At 47.8% G+C, this 14,671-nt stretch overlaps 2 pseudogenes; both read right to left on the reverse strand.

The window, feature by feature from the left end:
- Window positions 1-8,400: 8,400 nt before the first annotated feature.
- Window positions 8,401-11,253, reverse strand: LOC110324066 (annotated as a pseudogene).
- A 916-nt stretch (window positions 11,254-12,169) lies between these two features.
- LOC110324067 overlaps window positions 12,170-14,671 on the reverse strand; it is a 4,181-nt pseudogene continuing 1,679 nt past the window's right edge.

Raw genomic sequence — 14,671 nt, forward strand, 5'->3', positions numbered from 1 at the left:
ATATATGCAGCTAGAGACACGAGCTCTGGAGGTACTGATTAGTTCATATTGTTGTTCCACCTATAGGGTTGCAGACCCCTTCAGCTCCTTGGGTAATTTCTTTAGCTCCTCCATTGGGAGGCCCTGTGTTCTATCCTATAGATAACTGTGGGCATCCAAGGACCCAACATTTTGCTGTATACAGGAGACCCACCTCAGAGACAAAGACAGACACTACCTCAGAATAAAAGGCTGGAAAACAATTTTCCAAGCAAATGGTCCAAAGAAACAAGCTGGAGTAGCCATTCTAATATCGAATAAAATTGACTTCTAACCCAAAGTTATCAAAAAGACAAGGAAGGGCACTTCATACTCATCAAAGGNAAAATCTTCCAAGATGAACTCTCAATTCTGAATATCTATACTCCAAATGCAAGGGCATCCACATTCATTAAAGAAACTATAGTAAAGCTCAAAGCACACATTGCAAAGACCAAAGTGTGGATACTTCGTTCCTTCTCAGATTTTGGAACAAAATACCCATGGAAGGAGTTACAGAGACAAAGTTTGGAGCTGACATGGAAGGAAGGACCATCCAGAGATTGCCCCACCTAGGGATCCATCCCATAAACAACTACCAAACCCTGATACTATTGCATATGCTAGCAATATTTTGCTAACAGGACCCTGATATAGCTGTCTCCTGAGAGGCTATGCCCATGCCTGGCAAATACAGAAGTGGATGCTCACAGTCATCTATTGGAGCACAGGGTCCCCAATGAAGGAGCTAGAGAAAGTACCCAAGGAACTAACGGGGTCTGCAACCCTATAGAAGGAACAGCAATATAAACTAACCAGTACCCCCCAGAACTTGTGTCTCTAGTTCCATATGTAGCAGAGGATGGTCTAGTCAGCCATCAATGGGAAGAGAGGCCCTTGGTCTTGCGAAGATCGTATGCCCCAGTACAAAGGAATGCCAGAGCCAAGAATCAGGAGTGGATGGGGGAACAGGGCAGGGGGAGGGTATGGGGAACTTTTGGGATAGCATTTGATATGTAAATGAAGAAAATATTTAATAATAAAAAGGAGTTGTCATGGTCATAATGTCTCTTTACAGCAATAGAATCCATAGCTAAGACAGACTGTAAAGGAGTGGACTCAGATGTCAAAAGGCTGCCTTCTGAGCCACAGAATACTAAGTAGTAATGAAGATCATCAAAGTAAATGGCAGGGTGCAGAGCAAGGGGTTAATTGCCAGTGTTCCAAAGGAATAATGAAATCTAGGAAGGAATGGGGTCTGGAGGTCCCACAGACATTTAAATAGGAAATATCAGTGTTAGCAAGGAAGCAGCCAATAGCAATGCTTATCTGCTATTTCCCCCCCCCCCAAAGAACAGCTCAGTCCAAAGGGGCTGCAGGATCAAGTCTCAAAGCCATGGGTAGTCAAAACTTGATATTTGACATTTCAGAATACTTCTGGCTAACTTAATAATAAAAATTTGTGTAATGCTTTGTCAGTATCTTAGTTAGGGTTATACTGCCTTGAACAGATATCAGGACCAAGTCAACACTTACAAAGATGACATTTAATTGGGGCTGGCTCATAGGTTCAGAGGTTCAGTCCATTATCATAAAGGCAGGAGAATAGCAGTATCCAAGCAGAAATGGGGCTGGAGGAGCTGAGAGTTCCACATCTTGTTCTGAATGCAGTTAGCAGAAGACTCACTTTCAGGAAGCTAGGATGAGGGTATTAAAGCCTAAGTTCACAGTGACACACCGATTCCAAAAAGGCTACAAGGCCTAAAAGTGCCACTACCTATTAACCATGGCTATACCTAATCATAGCATAATAAAAACGTACATTTACTTAACTTCCTAAGCCCACATAGTCTATAGCAGTCTTAACAATGTTAAAAGTCCAAAGTTCAAGGTCTCTTCTGAGATTCATCCAATCACATAACTGTAATCCTCAAAGCAAGATAGGAAACCAGCTGGGCAAACTCCATACTCTGCATCTCCATGTCTAATGTCAAAGCTGAATTCAGATCTAAAACTCTTGTATTGGCTTCATTGACTGCATCAGACTTCTTTCCCCTGGGCTGGTTCTACACCCTGCTAGTAGTTTTCCTAAGCAGATACCCCATGACTCTTGCATCTTGAACATCTTAGGGTCTCCAAGGCAATTTCAATGTTATACCTTGTTTCAATGTCTGAGATCCACACATGATCTTCAGGGCAACTCCAAAGGGTTGGCATCACTTCACCAGCTCTGCCTGTTATAGCACTCTAAGCTCAGGTTGATTCATTCCATCACTGCTGTTGTTAATGGTGATCATCCCATAGTAATGGCATCTCCAATATGCTGGGGTCTTCAGCAGCAACAAGGCTTCACAAATAGTCTCTCATAGGCTATTTTCATGGTGCCAAGTCTCAAATACTTTGCATGACCCCATAAGTCCTGGGACATCAACTGCAACTGAGGATGTATTTTCACCAATGTCCTTCCATGGTGTCACACAGTCCCAAGGCTCAGCTGCTCTTCATGACCTCGAAACCAGTATCACCTGGGTGACTCTTGCTCATTACCAAGTACAGCTGCATTACAAGGTACAACATTGCCTCTCTGGAACACAGCTTCTTTGTGCTCTCAGAAAATATTTCCCAGAAGATTTTGAGATGCCAAACCTTTTAAGTTCAAACTCCATTTTAGAGAACCTGACGATAAGTTTGAAGTCAGGTCAACTAACAGGCTGGTACCTAGAATTAGTTTCCAAGTTGCTTCCCCCAAAAACCTGAGCCTAGCTCCACTCTCTAGGCTAATCCCCAACAAGACCAGTTTCTTCAGGTTACACCCAAATGACCAGCATCTCCAGGTTAATCCTACAACAATCCTCCACCGCCAGGTTACAAGCCTACCCCAAGCTTAATGACCACTAACGCAGAGGAATGCAGAAGTTAAGTTTATGATATGACTGCCAGCACCAGTCAATTATGTTAAAGGCCACAGTCTTTCTAATACGATTCTTGAACATGTACCCTCTGCTTGCTGCTTACTACAAAGTCTTGCCTAGATAGACATTTGGTTCTCCCCCATCACCAAATCGTCCTGTGTGACAGTTGTGTGTTATTGGGGTGTGGGTGAGCTACCTCAAATAGAATAAAGATCCTGTTCTTAGTTGCATCAGATCAACTCCTGAAAGTGTTTTCGGGCCACTAACATTTCCCTGGCACTATAGATGGTTGCATTGGCTGGGAAGTCGCACATGACACACAGGACTACTGATCTGGAGGTTCTTGAAGGCAGCAAAACTAGTCTAGGTATTTGTGTTTTTATGCTTGTAACACTGTAAAAAACTTCCTGCTTCTTGCCTATCTGAGCGCTGAATTTCTCTAAGCTTTCTGTGAGATCTGCAGAGCAGAACAGAAGGAGGCTTGTGTAAAGGTAAACGTGGAACCCTCCCAGCTGTGTTGAGATGATTCATTTGTGTGGTACCTGGTGGCTCATGTTGCCATGGTAATCCTTCTAGGTTTGAAGCCATGCTGAGGAATTTGTCTGAGTGTCAGAAGTTTTCTATGTGGTCTGAACAGGTGAGTACTTGTGCAGTGATTTGTGTGGTGCCCAATTTGTCTGAGTGTTAGCAACTTTCTATGAGATTTACTGAGCAGAACGAAACTTGTGTAAAGATAAATGACTTATGTTGCTTTGGTACTTCTTCCAGGTCCGAGTAAGCATTGGTACTGCAGGTTGTCATGTGTGGAGCACCACTTTCTCATCGTTCTTATTACTGCATGCTGTATCTTTTTTTTTTTCCAGGTCCGAGTGGTACCACATCCATCTTCTATGAGTACCACCTTCTGGTTGATTCTTGTTACTTCAGGCTATATCTTTTAATGGTTTCTTTGTGGTTGCAGGCAGTCTCTGTTCACAGATTCTGAGTGGCACTACATCTGTCTTCTGTGAGCACCACCTTTTGGTTTGTTCTTGTTACTTCAGGCTGTGTCTTTGAATGGTTTTGGTTGTTTTTTGTTTCTGGTTGTGCCTTTTTCTGTTCACTAATTCTAAATGCTGCCACGTCTTTCTGGGAACAAGGCCTTGAATTTGTTCTGTGGTTGATTTGAGGTTAGGACAGACATGACCAGGAGACGTGGCAATGGTGGGGCCAGGAGGCATCCTGAGTCCCAGTTTGGGTGGGCGTGACTCAGAGAACTAAAAGGTCCACCGGTCTAGAAACAAGTCCTTGATTTTGTACCTGTGACCAGTTGCAGTTAGAGATAGACTTATCTGTGAGCTGTGGCTACTACAGGTCGAGGAAAGGCCCTGAGTCCTGGTATGGGGTGGACTTGTTTTCAGGGGAGCAGAGAGATGCCCATCAATCTGGTACTTTTCTTTTGTTTGTTCACCACTTTTGGTTGTTTATCATTTCTACCTGATAGAGAGAAATGGTTGGACTTGTGTTTTGGGTGTCATCGAGAGGTCTTTTTCATGAGCACCATTTTCTGGTTGTTTCTTGTTCCTGCTCCACAGACAGGGAAGGTTTTATTTGTATTTTTATGTTCCTCATTATGAGATGGCTTTGACAAGATAACTTTGAGGAGATGACTTTGGCAGATGACTCTGATGATGTAACCTTGATGTGGTGAATTTGATGAGATGACTTCGATGATGTAACTTTGACTTTGACATACTTATTAACAGGCTATGTATACCACATTCTACAGGTTCCCTTAATCATATAGCCCCCACCCCACGTGCTTGCTTTCCTCTGACTCACCCAGACTGGCATTTTAACACTGTTGAAGGAAAGAGGAGACACTTGGTCTACCATCAGGCTCTGCTGGCAGGTCTCAAGGCAGCCACAAGACAGACCACAAATTTGGACAGAGTATATGACATTAGTCAGTGAGAAAATAAATGCCCTACAGCTTTTTTAGAGGGCCATAGAGACATTTCAACAACACAGCCCCATGGACCCTGAGTCACTGGAAGTAAAAGTAGCAGTCACTCTATCTTTTATTAACCAGACAGCACCAGATATTAAGAAAAATCTCCAGACAGTTGAGAGGTTAAGAAAAAAGAGTCTGAGGGACTTAGTGATAGTGGCAGAGAGAGTATTTAATAGAAGAAAGACTATACAAGAAAAGCAGATGAAAGGACAAAAACAACAGACCCAAAACCAGGCAAAGATCCTGTTGGCAGCCATGGCCAACCCAAAAGACTCTAAGAGAAGGCTAAAACAGACACTTTCAGAAGAAACAGATAAGCAGGGGTGGGGTGGGGGTGGGGGTGGGGGATGGGAGGTGGGGGGTGTAAAGATCAAAAATGCCCCCTACCCAATCCCTGTGTAACCTGAAAAGTAAAGGGAAACCAACCAGCTTTTTTTGTTGGTAATTAATACAGTTCAACATTCTGTATGACTAAAACCTGAAGATAATGTCTCTTCATCAGTTTATAAATGATTTCCTGGTGGCAAGAGAATCAAAATGAAAACACAAGGCCTGTTAGAGGCCTAAAATAAAATTCAGATGAATCTCAAGAAGAAGGAAGACCAAAGAGTGCATGCTTCAGTCCTATTTAGAATGGGGAACAAAACAGTCACGGGAGGTAGAGGGTAGCAGTGACTCAGGAAGAAGAGAGAAGGACAAGAAGGAAAAGGGGCCAGGATCAGGTATGGGAGGAGACAAAGGAGATGTATGGATGGTCAGGAAATTGAACTGAGGTGTGTAGCAATGAGGGAAGGAGTACTGGGAGTAGCCAACAGAAAGTCCCAGATGCCAGGAAAGCAAGAGCCTCCCAGGAACCCATGGGGATGACATTAGCTGAAATATCCAAAAAGGGAAGGGAGAACCTGTAGAGACCATATCCAGAGGTTAAGCATGGACCCCCAGTTGATGGATGGTGCCACCACCCATCTCCAAAATTTTAACCCAGAATTACTGTTGTGTAAAGGAAATACAGGGACAAAGAGTGGAGCAGAGACTGAAGGAATGGCTATCCAGAGACTGTTCCACCTAGGAACCCATCCCACATGCAGACACCAAATCCCAGACACTATTGCTGATGCAAAGAAATGCTTGCTGACAGGAGGCTGATAGAGCTGTCTCCTATGAGGCTCTGCCAGAGCCTGACTAATACCAGTGCAGATGCATGCAGCCAACTATCAGACTGAGCAGAGGGTCAATAATGGACAATTTAGGGGAAGGACTAAAGGAGCTGAAGAAGCCTTATCTGGCATCAATGGTAGGGGAGGCCCTTGGTCCTGTGAAGGGGAATGAAAGGGTGGTGAGGCAGGAGTGGTTCTGTGGTTGGGGGAGCACCCTCATAGAAATGGGGCAAGGGGGATGTGATAAGGAGTTTGGAGAGGGGAAGCTGAGAAAGGGGATAACATTTGAAATGTAAATAAATGAAATATCCAATAAAAAGTTCAGACTTTTTTATTGAGCCTCCACTAAGAAGGCCTTACTCTGCCAACTATAGGTGACCTCCCTAGACCCATGACATTCCTACTCAGACTTGGGCCCCTGGCATTATTCAATGGCCAATGTGTCACCAAGTGGCAGAAGCTGACCCTCACCCTGTTTACACATCAGTGCAGCAATGGCCTCCTGGTGAAAGATGATGCTAGAATGACTCATTACCAGCCTCTCTTCTTGAATGCCCCAGGATGATTTTTCAGCTGCCCTCCTACCTGACCTTGAGCTCGATTAATGGGACCCTGCTTGACTTTTCTGATGGATGGAGAGGTAACATGGTTCACCAATGACAACAGCCTCATTCCGGATGGACAGAGGTATGCTGGGGTAGTGGTTGTTCTCAAACACCGAGATCATATGGGCAGAGCCACTCTTGACAAGAATGTCAGCCCAGAAAGCTGAACTGGCAGCTCTGACCAAGGCGCTAGATCTGAGAAAGGACAAGAGACACAGATGGCTGATGTGCCTTTGCTTCTACTCATATCTATGGGACTATTTGTATATAGAGTGGCCTTCTGACAACAGTAGGAAGGAACTCCAACTCAGAGGGCAACAAGATAGCCCTGTGTATGACCCTAGAAACTGGGTCCCCTATGTCCTTGATTACCCTAGACTCAGGAGATCCCACCCTCTCAGATAGACAGAAAATGTGATCTGGGCCAAAAACCTGCCCAAGCCTCAGAGTCATAAGAGATGATTGAGGACAGCTAACTACAAACTAATTGTACCAGAGAAAATGGACATACACTTACTGAAAAATATTCATTGTTGTTTACACACGGGATCCCCGAGAACGCAGGACTTAGTCCACCAGTCCCACATCTGAATTAGAGATGGTAATTTGAAAACAGCTTAAATTGTTGAAAACTATAAGGAGAGACAAAGGGTGCCGCTAAGTGCTAAGTACCCCTTCTTACCAGTCCTTGTAACTTGTGAAAATCAGAAAGGTCAATTCTGTATTTGTCTGCGACACCTATAAAACTATGAAACTATAAATTTTTAAAAAAAGATTTTTTAAAAATTTATTTTATTAGATATTTTCTTCATTTACATTTCAAATGCTATCCTGAATGTCCCCCATACCTCCCCCCTGTCCTGCTCCACTGCCCACTCACTCCCACTTCTTGGCCCTGGCATTGCCCTGTATGGGGCATATAAAGTTTGCAAGACCAAGGGGCCTCTCTTCCCAATGATGACTGAATACGCCATCTTCTGCTACATATGCAGCTAGGGACACGAGCTCTGGGGGTACTGGTTAGTTCATATTGTTGTTCCCCCTATAGGGTTGCAGACCCCTTCAGCTCCTTGGGTACTTTCTCTAGCTCCTCCATTGGGGGCTCTGTGCTCCAACCAATAGCTGACTGTGAGCATCCTCTTCTATGTTTGTCAGGTACTGGCATAGCCTCACAAGAGGCCGCTATATCAGGGTCCCTTCAGCAGAATCTTGCTGGCATGTGCAATAGGGTCTGGGTTTGGTGGCTGATGATGGGATGGATCCCCGGGTCGGGTAGTCTCTGGATAGTCCATTCTTTCGTCTTAGCTCCAAACTTTGTCTTTGTAACTCCTTTCATGGGTATTTTGTTACCTATTCTAAGGAGGAATGAAGTATCCACATGTTGGTCTTCCTTGTTTTTGGTTTTCTTGTGTTTTGCAAATTGTATCTTGGGTATTCTAAGTTTCTGGGCTAATATTCACTTATCAGTGAGTGCATCTCTAGTGACTTCTAAAAAAGATTTATTTATTTTTATTTCTAATTGTACACTGCAGCCATCTTTAGACACACAGGAGAAGAGGGGATCAGATCTCATTACAGATGGTTGTGAGCCACCCTGTGGTTGCTGGGAATTGAACTCAGGACCTCTGGAAGAACAGTTAGTGCTGTTAACCATGAGCCATCTCTCCAGCCCTAAAAACCTCATTCAAAAGTACAGATATATAAAAACACACTGATCAATTTCTCCATCTGACATGATTCTTCCAAACCTGCTGTGTCAATAGCTTTATTGTTGCCCCTCCTGCCACACAGTGTAACAAAGGACATTGAGAGTGCCTGAAGGAGATTGTCAGAAAGTCTCTGGGGACATGAACCTCTCTGTATTGAAGACATTTCTCTAAGAACAGCTTGAAACATGTGAAAGAGCCCATCTGTCCTGAGCTCCGGATGGCTTCAACTCTGGGCAAGTAGTCCTCTTGGATGAGAAGTATCATCTTTCAGAACTGGACATGGTACTGCTTCATGAGGGTGTTCTAGATACGTGTTTTAGAAAGTTGTCCTGTTTCTCAACTCTGGAATCCATCACTTGGTAGCCAAGCATCTGTTGAGAATCCTCCAAAACCATCCCTTCCTTGAAAGTTGGGTAGAAAGGAACGAATTATGGACACTTCTTGTGGAGATGAGCAAGAATGAGGTCTCCCACTTTGGGGTGGAGCATTCAGGTACCAGAAGCCACCACTGCAATGGGGAATGCTGCTTCATGGTGAGAGGCCACTTCTTCCTCCCCTTGCTTCACAAATTTCTCTGCCAATTTGTACTGGACAAAGTCCAGCCCTTGAGGGCTAAGAGTGACAGACACAGAATGCCCACCCAATTGGACAGGCTTTCCTGAGAGCAGGCTATGGATCTTGTCAAAGACCTCCTTCAGCTTTGAACTTTCGATGCTGAAAGATCTGGCTCACTGGGATGGTGGCTGCCTTCTGCAAGTCCAGTTTTATCATTTTGATCTGACTGTCCTTGATGCTGGTCAGGTCTTCAAAGGCAAACAAACATTTGGCAGAAGCATCCTGAAGTTGCTGGTACCACTGCATCTTACTATCTTGTACCTTCCCCTGCTGGTCTTCAATCTGTGTCCCTGCTGGCCTTGGGCTGGATACAGAGCTCTGGGCAGGAGCCCCTGGCCCCCAATGAACCTGTGACTCCTGCCACTTGACCCAGGGCATCCTCCTCCTCCTCCTTCGCTTCAGAGGCTCCAGTGATCTCCTGCTCCAAATTCAAGAGGAATTTGCATTTTCATTTCCTGCAGGGCCAGCTCAATCTCAGCTTGGTTCTCTGCTGTGGGATAGCCACTCTCCAAGGTGTCAGGAATGATTCTGGAAATGAGGCCACACAGCTGGTTGCCCAGGGTCTGGAAGGCAGTCAGGCCCACATTCAGCAGGTCTTTGTGCTGACTGGAAGCATCCAGGTGCTGGTTGAGCTGCAGGGCCTCCTCTTGCAGGTACAGGCTGCGCAGACAGACCTGGCCTTCCTCCTTCCTAAGCTGCTCCTGCTCTGCCTGCTTCCCTCCCTGCTGCTATGCCTCTCCTAGCTTTAGGTTGAGAATCTTGGTTCTGGGGAGATGCAGCTCAGTGTTCAGCTTCTTCTGATGGCCCAGGGCTTCTCTGCTACTCTTCTCCATCACTTCCTCTAAGTCCTGGAACTCCTTATGCAACCTGAGCTGCTTCAGCTTCTCAAACCTCTTTAGCTGTTTGGATCCCATCTCAGAGAGGCCTCGCACCTTCCCCTCTTGCTCCTCCTCCCACAGCCACAGGCCCTCTCTTCCTGTCATTCTAGGCACCAAATTGAACATTCCATGCAACCTTCCACTTTGCCTGAGTGGACTGAAGTGAAGGTTCTTTGACAGGGGACTCATGTGTGCTCTGGGTTACGTTTGGTGTTGAGGGTAAGGGGGATTGTGGGATACTTGAGTAGTGAGGGTTGGGACAGGCCGGAAGCAGATCCAGAGGATGCTGAGTTATCAGAGGAAGGAACATTCTCTGGCATGTGGCATGAGGTGTTGTTTGGATGTGATCTAACACCCATCCAGAGTATGAAGACAGTATGGGAAGAGACCTGCATTCTTCCAAAACATCCTGGTAGCACAGCCGCCACTTGAGGTCATAGTGCAGGTGGCCTTTGCTGGAGTTGCTGAGAGCCCTCAGGGTTTCCCAGNAGAGACCATCGGACTGCCCAGACCTTTTATTATTATATTTTTGTTATTATTTATTATTATTAAGTACACTGTAGCTGTCTTCAGACACTCCAGAAGAGGGCGTTAGATCTCATTACAGATGGTTGTGAGCCACCATGTGGTTGCTGGGATTTGAACTCAGGACCTTCAGAAGAGCAGTCAGTGCTCTTAACCACTGAACCATCTCACCAGACCTGCCTTGACCTTTTAACAAATAAATATTTAAATAAGTTTTCCTTTGAAAGATATTTTGGAAGTAATTTTTTTGGCTTTGTGAATACATTGGCACCATTCATTTATTTGTGTTAATAAAAACTTATTTACAGAAGGTAGACTAAGGACAAAGTACTCAAGAAAACCCCTGTGGGTAAAAGCCTGGCTCAGCCAAGGAATCTCCCTTAGCCCCTGCAGTCCCCTGAATACCCACTATGTGGATAGCCCCTGCATTCCCACTATGTGGATAGCCTCTGCGTACCCACTATGTGGATAGCCTCTGTGTACCCACTATGTGGATAGCTCCTGGAAGCTGCTCTGGCCATGGACTTGTAGCCCCTCCAAGTGGCTTGAGGGGGCATTAGGACTGGGTTCCCACAGGACCCTGACCGTCACACCCCAGTTATCCTGCAAGTTTCTAACTCCAGCCAGCCTACTCTGCCCACGGGTAACTGCCAAGAGGCTGCCAATCAAGCCAAGGTCACATATCCAATGAGTGCTACAAAACTTGTTTCCTGACATGGGGACAGAGTGGCCTTGATGGCCAGGCCCTTTCTCAGGACACCAGGAGGCAGGGCTCCCAGTCTCCACCCTGAACCTTGTCTGAGTACCTGGGATCATAACAGGCAATAAGGAGTGAAGGCATGTCATCAGCCTGCACCAGGGACAACAGCAAGGTGCCTTCAGGGGAGGGCTGGCAGGTACAGCCTATCCAGAGCTTGGGGATGCCTCACAAAGTTTCCACATCTGGGTGGCATGGGCCTACAGGGTGAGAGTTGCTTTTGGCAAGGGAAATCATTTTCAGTTTTTTTTGGCCTTGGCCACTGGGACAGGGGCCACATGGGAGTGTGTGTCAGGGTCCTGTCCGGCCCCAAAGCATCACACACGATGAAATCTAAAGTTCGAACAAACATTTATTTATTCTGTTCCTACACAGAGAGGGAGATAGTAGCCCACAGTGTGACAACCCAGAGACCCTGAAATGCCAGGTCAAGGGGCTGGCTTGGCTCTGAGGTTGAAGAGACCTAACAGGCTGGGGTGAGTTCTGGAAGCTATACTAAAAGTCAGGGCAAACATCCAGGCCCATGGGACTGACTATGAGGGGTTCGGACCCTGGATCACAGCAGCACCAGAGTTGGTCCCCTCAGCTGAGGAGGAGGTGTGTGGGTCAGTAGGTTTAAATTTAAAAAATAATAAAAATAACAGTATAAAGTAAAAAGAGACAACCCCTGTGTCACACCATGAGGGTGTGTCCTGTTGCCTGCCTTATATACAAAGTAGCAGAAGGCAGAGCCCACTGTCTGGAGCAGTGGGCTGGGGTAGGAGTGGAGGCGCCTAAATGGGGCACAGACGCTAGGCCAGCTCTGCCCTGGGCTGCAGCAGGCTCCATGGGACAGGACTGTGGGAGGGGGTGGTGACATGTTGTCTGGGTGTGGAGTTCAACTGAGGGTTGATCTCAGCCCTACCTCTGGGCCCTCACTGCAGACCTGAAGTGAAAGCTCTGGAGGCACGAGGTCAGCTGTCACTTTTTATTAAACAGTTTGAAAAAGAGGCCAAGGGCATCAGGGCTCAGGGAACCGGGCTGAGGGCAGCCAGGATTGGAAGAAGGGGGATGGTATGGAACTGTTGGGTGGGAGTCTTGGCTTGGTCTTGNTGTCTTCTCCGATCTTCCAGATAACGAGCTGCATGCAGGCACTGGCATCCTCACTGGAGCTGTGCCCATCCACATTGTCTTGGATGATCTGTCTGAGGTAGTCAGCCATGAGGTTCCNCAGGGAGCGCTTATAGGGCAGGCCCCGGCGATGTGGGAACAGCACAGATGTGTCTACCACTGTGCCGTGGATGACCTTGAGAGCCAGCAGGTCGCTCTCCAGGCTGTGTCCAATGAGGATGGTGTCCGNACTGAACATGCTCAGCAAGACAGCCTGCACATCCCGCAGCGTGATGTTCGTGCTCGCAAGGTCGGCCTCTGTCACCCCTGAGAACCTGGTGTTGTAGTCGACAACTTCATTGTCAGGCTTGACAAAGGTATCATACACGACCTGCAGGTCTGTGTCCACGATTGTGACTCGGGTCACCTCCAGGCCATATGTAGTGTAGGACATCTCACAGTCGAGAGCAAAGACCCCNGCATGGGCATCTTTGGGCAGCTCTTTCTGGAAGGTGCGCACAAAACTCTCCAGGTTCTCTGTCCGACCATCGCGCANGTGTTGCTTGGCGACCTGACATCCTACAGAGCCGACCAAAGCTGAGCAGCACATATACTGGGTCTCCCAGCCCCCAGCCACTCGATTCTGCTGCAGCCTCCCCCAGTGGTAGTAACACTCTGCACTGTGCTCACAGGGNCCAGAAGAGGACACAGGGAACTCAATGCCACAGCGACGGCAAATTCTGCAGGAGGGGTCCTTGGGCTTCTTCTCCTTGGCAGTGAAGATGACTGCGGCCCCTGGGCGCTCTGCGTCGGGTAAGGGGTAGCCATTCTCCTTCAGCTGCTCCTGAGTGAGTAGGTATTCCCTGAGGCGGCTGTACAGGGCAGACCCTGTAGGGGCACTGGGTATCAGTGTNCTCAGCTCCTCTTCCTGCGGGCTGNCAGGGCCATTCAGTGAGAAGCTGGTTTTAGCTGCCAATTTGTCCCCCAGTACAACCTCATGGGACACAACCCTGTGGCCACTGGCTTTGCTGAGGTTGGGCACGGTGTTGGGGACCAGGCCCCTTAGCTTCTTAAGGGTGTTGACCGTCACGTTCAGGTATATGTTCGTGCTGGGACTGAGGTCATATGCCACCTTTTCCTCGTTCAGGGCCTTCTCAATGGCCTCCTGTTTGGACGAACAGAACTTGAGACACTCCTCAATGAACAGGTGGAGATAACGTTGGCGGACCACAGTGGGAACCTTGCCGCCAAATTCTTTTGGGATAACAGGCTTCTTTAGACTCTGGCTGTGGGCAATGTGCTTGGGAGTGACGGTGGTCATTGTCTTAGATGCCATCTCTGACAGCGTGGGTGTCTTCAGTGGCTGACTTTCAGGTCCGGGGCTGTGGGAAACCTGGCTGCTGCTGGCAGGGAGCACCGTCTTGGAACCTGTGAGGGCAGCAGCCAGTTGGGGGTTGGATATGTGAGCAATCCTTTGCTTCTCCTCCAGCTCTGAGATGTACAAAGTGGAAGGTCTCTCAGTTGGCCCTGGGTTGGCCTGTAGCCAACGGGCCGACTCCCTCAGTTCTCCCTGTCTTTGCAGGTGACACACTTCCTGAGCAGTTGGGGGCTGTGCTGAGGGAGCCACGGAGCTCTTCTTTGGGGGCTCTGCCTCCTTGCCTGGCTTGCAAAGGCGTGAGACCCTCCTCTTCTGCCCTGGGAACAAAGTGATCAGGCCCGCAAGCATTTTCTCCTCAGCCTTCTCCTTGGGTGGCTGCTGGGCCAGCCGGTCCTTGTCCTCCATCTTCACGCTGGTGGACTCGGTGAAGACCTGCAGGTACTCCTCCATAGGGTCCACGTGGAAGTCCACCTCCTTCTCCAGAGTGGAGTAGTCCACTTCCTCCTCAGCACACTGGCTGGCTCCTGAGGACTCCGAGGAAGAGGAGGACAATGGGGAAGGCGCTGCAGTGGACACAGGTGGCACAGTCTTGAGACAATTGTGAACCTTCATCTCATCCAGCCCCAGGCTGTAGTTTGAGTCTGATTCTGAGTCTGAGCTCATGCTGGGCAGGGCTGGGGGAGAGACCCGGGGTAATCCCGCTCCCAGTCCTGAGTCCTCCTCCTTGCTTTCAGCCCCAAATAGCTCTGCATGGCTCAAGGTCCGTTTCTTGTGCTTAGGGGTGTCTTGGGGGGCTCCTTCATCCAGGGATCGGGCCTTGTGTTCCACCAATTTTCCTGAAGGCATCTTCTTTGCACTGCCACCTTCCCAGGCCAGTGGTGCACCGGGACCATGCCTAGAGTTCTGGGGCCCGGTGTTAGAAGTGTGGCCTAGTCCCCCTTTCCCTGAGCTGGCCACTGTGGTCACAGAGGATGGCTTTTTCTTGGTTCCTTCAGGCCCCTGGGCCTTGCCCCTGGGGCTACTAGCAGGCAGCTT

This window comes from Mus pahari, chromosome 7 (assembly GCF_900095145.1).
Source record: "Mus pahari chromosome 7, PAHARI_EIJ_v1.1, whole genome shotgun sequence".
In the NCBI taxonomy this organism is placed as follows: domain Eukaryota; kingdom Metazoa; phylum Chordata; class Mammalia; order Rodentia; family Muridae; genus Mus; species Mus pahari.